The sequence below is a fragment of the Pantherophis guttatus genome, chromosome 2, assembly GCF_059756535.1.
Source record: "Pantherophis guttatus breed Tessera chromosome 2, ASM5975653v1, whole genome shotgun sequence".
Taxonomy (NCBI): Eukaryota; Metazoa; Chordata; class Lepidosauria; order Squamata; family Colubridae; genus Pantherophis; species Pantherophis guttatus.
The window spans coordinates 95,842,792-95,850,979 of record NC_142064.1 but is presented as its reverse complement, the minus strand read 5'-3'; the positions used below and the strand labels follow the sequence as shown (position 1 = coordinate 95,850,979).

The 8,188-nt window shown below is 37.2% G+C and overlaps 1 long non-coding RNA gene across 1 annotated transcript; it reads right to left on the bottom strand.

Moving 5' to 3' along the window:
- Positions 1–1,183: 1,183 nt before the first annotated feature.
- LOC148115208 (uncharacterized) lies at positions 1,184–7,834 on the bottom strand. The gene is made up of 2 exons (XR_015732317.1): positions 6,529–7,834; positions 1,184–5,730 (listed from the first exon to the last, which is right to left on the bottom strand). It is a non-coding gene; the product is annotated as an uncharacterized LOC148115208 (long non-coding RNA).
- Between the last annotated feature and the right edge of the window lie 354 nt (positions 7,835–8,188).

Genomic DNA, 8,188 nt, shown 5'->3' with positions numbered 1-8,188 from the left:
CTGTTTTTACAGCTGACTAAATTCAGCTCTATTCATAAAAGTTCCTCATCCTCTCCGCACCCCCACTCCTCCCAAAAGCATATGGAAATCTGAAGCCAGCATATGACTTCAAATTTAATTTCTAGGAGCTAAGTGGTACATCTTAGTTGTAGATCTAAATGCATTTTAGATTCTTTCCTTCTCTTGCCTGCTTGCTTGGAAGTTCCCGCATCTGCCTCCAGGGATTGCCTTCCCTTGTCAATTTGGGCTGCTTTTATTTGCTCATTTTCCCAACTTTGTTTCAGCGTATTTCCACCTTGATTTGTGCACCTTTTTCAGTCCATGCGCAGGTTGCTTACAATTCTCTTGATGTGGTTTCCTGGCTCCCTTTTCATGATAACATAGACAGGTTTGTTATAAGCCAAGTTCCTCTAGCAAGAGCAGGAGCAATAGCACTTAAATTTATAATTCTCTAATAGGTCATGTGCACACTTCGCTCTTATTTATATATTTAATTTGCAAAGTACCCTGATTTCAGAAAAGGGCACATTTTGGCATAAAATTGTATTGCAGTTCATGTATGCATTCAGAATATGCAAATGGTTATGAGACATTAAATTAACTTCCATTTAATATGAACGTCTATTAAAATGGAATTTTTCTGTCATTTCTACCTTCAGAACATCTGGGCAAAGAATAACAATGTCCCATTCTTGGGATATTCAGAATATGAATCACAAATATTATAGTCTGAAATTGGGAATGAGTACTATGTTTACATGCTCTTAGCGAGGGGCAAAGGAAATTAAAAAGTTCAGCATGCTGTTTTTTCTTTCATCTGATCAATTGATAGCAATAGCACTTAGATTTATATGCTGCTTCATAGTGCTTTACAGCCCTCTCTAAGCAGTTTACAGAGTTAGGATATCTGGGTCCTCATTTTACCGACCACGGAAGGATGGAAGGCTGAGTCAATTGGGAGCCAGTCAGGATCAAATTTCTGGCAGTCGGCAGAATAAGTCTGCAATACTGCATTCTAACCACTGTGCCACCATGGCTTTTGATAATCATTTATTGGGATAAAACAATCACCTTAATTCCTTTGGGATCCTTCCAACTGCCCTGTGTTTATTTATAATTTATAATTCTTTGTGGTAGACAGGTAAATCCCATTATCGTTTTAAAGAGACAAAGACCGAAAGAATCCTGGAACAAAGTTTATTCTTTGCAAAGGGACTTTCTCTCTAAAGTAGAGAAAGACGGAAATAAAACAATTTACACAAGTTTTTATAGTCTTCAGGACATTCAGAATACACGTCAATAAAGTACCTTGGGAATCAGTTCCAGATCTTACATAACATCTTATATAACATATGCAGTACATAATTCCACCCTGGAAATTCCCCAATTCCCAACAGAAATACCCCTCAAAAACATCAATTGCGTACTTCCTTTAATTAATAAGGGCAAGTTAACCCAGGAACGTATTTCCTGCAAAACAAACATCTTCTCAAAAACAGGAATTACACATTTCCTTTCTCATGTTCTTAAATGTCAGCTAAATTATATAATCAGGTTATACAAGGTAAAACAAAACCTTAACATGATTTCAAAATGGCGTAACTCAGGTTATGCTTTTACAGGAATAATTCCTATTTTTCTCACAATCCCCAATTCTCCTCTTCATTATCTTTTATTTCTGTAAACTATGAATATCCTGTAACAGTATAGAAACTCCTCTCCATACAATAGGTAATTTGGTCAATACCATGTTACCACATAAAAACATTAACTTGGAGGGAACTTGTATCCTCAGACATAGAAAATGTAACCCTTCCTCCAAAATCCAAAACTTCTTGTATGAAGGTATATAATTACCAAATAGCTCAGTACATTGCTTATATAAAAATTCCATTCTATTTGTAAGGCCAATGTATTGAGGAACTATCTCATATGTACATTTGCACTTGGCACACACCATCTTCAAAAGATGACTTAATACATATCTCAGCTTCCTCAGTGGTGTCTATTAGAGTTAGTGGTGTTTCTATAAAAGAATAACGGTGCTCGAATTCAGTATGGAAACATAGCTGCTACCATGTTATAGGGTAACTAGGCAACACAGCCAAAATCCCCATTCCTATCCACACCTGTAGAATAACAAACATTACCACAAAAAACCCCATTATTCCTAGTGAACTAGCTCCCCCAACATCAATCAATCAAGGAGAACTTACATCCACTGGATATCAAAACATAGATTTACACCAATCAATAATATCTTTCCTCAATACAATACAATACAATACAATACAATACAATCAAAAACACAACAAGAATTATTACCACTCCTAGCCAAATACAAATCTCTTCATAAAACTCTTCTTCCATCCATTGGTCATCAATCGTCTAAAGGTTTGTCATCAAAAAGTCAATTTAAGAGGGTTTGCAGGTTCCGTAGCAATTGTCCTTCCATAAGGCAAAGCCACCAATCCCTTGACTCTGGAATAGCATACCCAAATTTGTTCCTTAGTCCTTACAGCCGATTCAGTAGTCAGCAAAACTTGGAACGGTCCTTTCCACACCAGCTGCAACTTCTTCTCAGCAATGGCTTTTATCGGACCCAGTCTCCACTTTTGTATTCATGTGCTTGGAAATCAAGAGGTGGATTCTGTCCTTTTTACCTTAAATGAGAAAAACACTGGGACAGTCCCTGTATATATATTTTCAGAAAAAACATCCTTCAATTCTATCCTAGGCATCTCAACTTTCCCCACATATGACAATCCAAACATCATTTCATACATAGATATCCCCAGATCTTTCCTAGGACTAGTTCCTATTCTTAATAGAGCTAAAGGCAAACACTTCATTCAAAGTAGTTGAAACTCTAACATTAATTTTTATAACATAGATTTACTTATCTGATTAGCACATTCACAACACCCTATAGAACTTTGCATAAACAATAAATGTAATTGCCAATCAATTCCTAATTGTTCCATAACCTTCATCACCTTGGACAATGAAATGTATACCCCTATCACTATATTTGGGTATTATTCGCTCTAATATGATTTAACAATCTTCTGAGCACCTATCTTTACACAAAGAAAGGCTTCAACCTATCCAATAAAATAATCCACTATTATTATTACATATATCAATGGTCACACCACCAGCATTTCAATGTAATCTACTTAGATTCATTGAAAAGGCCAAATGGTCAAATCTCTACATATTTTTTACATACACAATGTATTCATTTCCGTACCATTTGTATAACTATTGTATACACACCCCTAGACACATATATGCATATACATTTAATAAAATCAATAAGTGCTTACGTTCCCCAATAGGTTCCCTCATGCACTCATTCAATCACATTCCACATCACAACTTTAGTAAAAATTCTCACTCCATTTTAGTCATCCATTTCCCCTTCATCCACTATTTATATAATATCAAGTTTAGAAGGATCCCCAGCTGCCTTTAAAACAGCTGTGATAATTTCCACCTATCGCAATCCCTTTTACTAAATATCAACCCCCTTTCAATCCAGATTATCCCAAAAGTATGTAAGATACCATAAGCATAGTTTAAATCAGCATAAATATTCCCTACCTCATTAATTAATATGTGCAATGCTTACAATAAAGCAAAAACCTCACATATCTGCACTGACCATTCAAACGGTAACTTTCCACCTTCCAATATCTCAATAGTGTCTCCATTCACAACTGCATCTCATCCAGTCTCATCCCATTCTCAATTCATTTATTCATAACCACACAATTTCATTCCACATCTTCCCATCTCCCTCTCCTATTGGTCAAGAGAACCAAACTCTCTTGAGACAATTTTAAAAACCTAGCATTTGTGCACCACCTTTTTAGTTCCCAGTTCACATGCAAACCAACATTCCTTTGGCTATACCATCTTCCACTACTACAGACAAGTGGAAATTTTTCCTTAAACCAGGCAAACATAACACTGGAGCAACACTATATTTTTACTTTCTTCAACTCTTCAACCTTCAACCTTCAACCTTCAACCTTTCTTCCAAACAACTTAGTTTAAAATTAACTATCAATAAATCAATAGAGTCTCAATAAATACTCAACTCTCCCCACTTCAGAGGAATCACACCACACTTCTATCAAAAATTAGCTAAACTATTTCCACAAGCTTCAAAGAAATGCAAAGCTTAATCTAAATTCACTAGTCTATACAGACAAACTTACAAGTAACTTCCTAGCTAACCAGACCAAAAGTCATCTTTACCTTTTACCAGTAATTCTTCCCTCAAGGAAACATCCTTTACCTAGACAACACTAAGCTAAAATAACATAGTCAACTATTCCCCAGACTATCCAGTATCTAGTATCTAGAAATCTCCTTCTCAGCATTCAAAATCATTCAAAATACACAGACACAAAAACATAAAAGAGGGTAATAAAAAACTTCAAAAAGCAAAAGAAAATCACCTAATAGAGGTACTCCGGGTCTCTACTCCCAAAAACTTTTCAAACTTTCAATGTCACTTCTCTAAAGCAGAACAGGAAATACATCTGCATAGCTGCCAATGCAGTCAGAAACAATGCAGGATCAAATCACCCATTCGCCCCTCCTTTCTCTCAGACAAACTCAACAAAGGAAAAAAAAATGTGTAAAAGGGAAAACAAACCGCACCTTCCCTCCCCCCTTTCTCACTTCTCTTATTCAGAACAAAAAGACGGGGGAAATATAGAGAAGAAAAATACTACTCCTGTCTCTAATTAACATCGCAAATACCTCTACCTAATCCTACTTCTCCATAGGATCTCTCTCATCTCTCACTTGCTCATTTAAACACTTGCTATTACAACATAACAACAACTACAACAACAAACTCTTGCCACTCACTATTTCAATATACAAAAGGAAATTTCTCAGGGGTTCAACGCACAGGCATTCACAAATATCAGGATCACTTTACCACCCCCATTTAAGGGCTTACCACATACACTCATATTTATTCTGCAATCAGACCTTTTAGTGTATTCCAACGCACACATGCCTTTTCCCTACCAATTAGTCAGCATAAATACTTCAAGGAGCTTTATTATCATTCTCATTATTATTATTTTTTCAAGACAATGAGCTCTATTGCCTAAACAACTCTCATTACACACACATACCATTTAACAACATTTGCAAACCTGGAATAAAACCTGGAAAGGTTCCATCCCTTCAGATACCCATTTCAGTTTTACCCTTGACATCTTGTAGCCCATTCCTCAAGCAGTGGAAAACTTCAGGATGCGGTTTTTAATCAAAAACTTGATTTTGGGCCCTAACCACACCTGTCCTCCACAGCTCCAGACTTAAGCCAAGAAGGTCACTTAATTAGCCAGCACACACATATCACCATCACATCACATTAATCAAAGACAAAATATTCGCATTCAACCTCAGGTAAGAAGAACAATAAACCTTCCTTACTACATTCCTACAGAGTTTTCTGCCTCATCCAAGAACAATAAAGATCTGTATACCAAGCTCACATCCCAGAAGAGACAATGCATCTCTCCCAAGCAGATTAAGACCTACTTCTAGAACAAATATCACATCCAAACGTATAATACACTTTTTGCTTTCCAATCCACCAACACTAGACTTTTTTCCCACTGGTGTAATCCTCTCCCAATTCCAGGACACTGTCGCCACATCGCAATCGAAGTTTCACAAAACCTTTTCCTCTTCTACCTAACTCCTTTCCCTCTCCTGTCTGTTGCAACACAGACACCATCATTCATCATTTCTTTCCTTCTTTTTCTCTTCTAGTCTTGGCCTCGTCCCTATTCACATAGACCTTTTAAGCTTCTTTCAACAGAGCAGCAATATCAGTAGTAGCTTCTGTATGTCTGGCCATGATTTCGTCACAAATTTCATTTTCATTAAGGACTCATAAGCCGGCGTTTCAGGAGAAAGACCAGTGTGCTTATTCAAATTGTCCTTAATATTTTCCAGAAACACAGACGGTGTTTCTTCCCACAACTGTTCCACCTCAAAAACTTTTGTTTCTTCCTTGAGGTACAGGTTAACTCCCTCCATTTGAGGGAGGTTAACTCCCTCCATTTGTTCCCAATCAGCTAAATTATTATTATTCCAACCAGAATCAACTAATGGAGACTTAACATCTGCAGCAACGGGCTGAACAGCCCCCACTTGGGTTTTTATCCAAAAAAAAAACCATAGCTGCCTTTCGAATTTGTGACCTCTCCTCAGGGGAGAACAAATAACCCAATATACACTGTAACTCTGCAAAAGTATACAGATTGGGTCTCAAGAACAAATCCAATGACTCAGACAACTTAATCAGATCCGCTTAGAAAGACGGCATATTTCTTTTATAATCTTCCAGATCAGAAGATGTCAAAGACTCATTCACAAAAGCCGCAATACCATTCGGCATTCCTCTTAAAGGAAACATTCCTTTAGTTGGTGAACATGTAACATGAGGAGAAGTGGATGGATTCTGTTTCACAGTTACTAACAATTCACCCAACTCCTTTTCCAACTGCCTATATTACTGCCCTGCTAAAGTCTCTTCCTTTCGGCTCCCAGCAACAACATCAATTTCACCCACAACTTGGATTATACGAAGGAGGGGGAGGTGGGCATGTAGCATAAACTAAAGGATCCCAAACTTCCTCTTCTTCTTCCTTCCCATACAAAACTCTAGAACTTCTCGGGGAAGAGGAGTTAAACTATTGAATATGGAACTGAGGTTCAACATATAACAATTGAACTTTCAACTTCTTCTTTCACCAAAACTTTCTTCAAAGCATTGATCCAATATGGGTCTGACTCCCCAAACTTACTCCACCTATAATTAGGCTGTATCAACACAAACGTCAGCCAAACCTCCTTACAATAATTAATCATAGTCACCTTATCTTAATACCTTTGTACAAGCTTCCAACCAATCCTCTAACCACTAATGGAGATATGGGGGATGGAGGATATTTCAGTCTCAGCAGCACTTTTCCCTAGTAAAGTCCCCATACTTTCCCCAACCTGTATTACACTAATTATACACACAAATCATACAGGCCATACACACAAACATACACAAATCCAAACCACCAAAAAGAAAACATATACTCACTCCTGGTGCACCGAAGTCTTCAGGAACGTTCCTCTCTGTCCAGGCATTCAGGTCTCTGCCTCAAGGTTCATAGAAAAGCAATTCCGGCTGGAAAGGAAATAACCCCATCTCACTGAAATCAGTGTTATGTGCGCACGCAGGGAAATCCCTTCCAGACAGAATGTTTTCAGTCCCTGTTCGGGCGCCAATTGTGGTAGACAGGTAAATCCCATTATCGTTTTAAAGAGACAAAGACCGAAAGAATCCTGGAACAAAGTTTATTCTTTGCAAAGGGACTTTCTCTCTAAAGTAGAGAAAGACGGAAATAAAACAATTTACACAAGTTTTTATAGTCTTCAGGACATTCAGAATACACGTCAATAAAGTACCTTGGGAATCAGTTCCAGATCTTACATAACATCTTATATAACATATGCAGTACATAATTCCACCCTGGAAATTCCCCAATTCCCAACAGAAATACCCCTCAAAAACATCAATTGCGTACTTCCTTTAATTAATAAGGGCAAGTTAACCCAGGAACGTATTTCCTGCAAAACAAACATCTTCTCAAAAACAGGAATTACACATTTCCTTTCTCATGTTCTTAAATGTCAGCTAAATTATATAATCAGGTTATACAAGGTAAAACAAAACCTTAACATGATTTCAAAATGGCGTAACTCAGGTTATGCTTTTACAGGAATAATTCCTATTTTTCTCACATTCTTTTTCTTCCTTTTTCTTATTTTTTTTGCAATGCTTGTTCAAAAATCATTCTGTCCTTTATTTAGACCTTCTTAATTTTTTTTTCCAATGGTAGACAGATGAGCTAAATTTAAAGGTGTGTTGGACTGTAGTTGATAAACCACCATAGTCTGAGTTTGTTCAGTATGCTGAGCATGTTAAACCAATAACTCATGGTTTTCAAACCACATTGATTTGGGTTCCTATGGTGAATTATGCAAGAGTGTAGGTTGGGTTGCTAGACAGGAGCCCCACAACAACCAGTTGCTTTATGGATAGATATAAAACTGGGATGAAAGCAAGAGGTACCTCTTCATTAAGACGAGG